Source organism: Micropterus dolomieu, linkage group LG23 (assembly GCF_021292245.1).
Source record: "Micropterus dolomieu isolate WLL.071019.BEF.003 ecotype Adirondacks linkage group LG23, ASM2129224v1, whole genome shotgun sequence".
NCBI classification, from domain to species: Eukaryota; Metazoa; Chordata; class Actinopteri; order Centrarchiformes; family Centrarchidae; genus Micropterus; species Micropterus dolomieu.
The window spans coordinates 36,108,140-36,109,089 of NC_060172.1; positions in this window are offsets into that span (position 1 = coordinate 36,108,140).

The following is a 950-nucleotide window of genomic DNA, read 5'->3' on the forward strand; positions in this document are numbered from 1 at the left end:
ATAACGCTGATGTTTCTGGTCAGAAAACCTGGGAAGAAGCTCGAGTAGATTGCAGAGGAAAGATTTCAGATCTGGTTGTTAAATTTGATCAAACGGAGAAGGTAATGTGAAGACTGTGAAAATTTTATGACAACCTATATGTAATGAAAGTGTATTTTGTGCGGGTCTGAACATACTGAGCCTTTAGGCCACTGTGCTTATTTAAGTATGGTGTTTAAATATCTGATAACAAACAAGGATGTAAAGGATGTTTCAAATGTGCTTGAAATAAAAGAGTAACAACTTTGGAATGTACTTTGAAATTTGCATAGATGATAAACTCGATTGATATTGATATTATATTGTAAACACTGTGTTATGTTTACAATTGTATTTTCTGAGTATATGATAGAAAAAGGGTTAGACATTGTGTGGTATTATTAGTTATTTAAAGGGTACTGTGCAAACATTTTAGGCATGTGTAGAAAAATGCAGTAAAGTAGGAATGCTTTCAAAAATAGACATAATAGATTTTTTTCTAATCAAATTCTAAATCAAATCAGTATTTGGTGTGACCAAGCTTTTCTAAACAGCTTCTCAGCAGGTAGGTTAGCCCAACAATCTCCTCTCAGTTCATCGGTGGGTTTAGGCAGCCTCAGCATCTTCTCTCTCTCCATGTAATTCCAGACAAACTTGATGTTAAGATCAGGGCTCTGTGGGGACCATACCATCACTCTCAGGACTCTTTGTTCTCCTTTATGCTGAAGATAGTTCCTAATGATTTGCACTGTATGTTTGGGTTCGTTGTCATGCTGCAGAATAAATTTGGGGCCAATCATTGTCCTCACTGATGGTGTTGCATGATGAAGTATCTGCCTGAACTTTTCGGGGGCGCTAGGGTCCAAGTCAAGTCTCAGGTCTCTGACTGCATGCAGGGCGCGGATCCTCGCGGGTCCATTTCAAATAGCCGG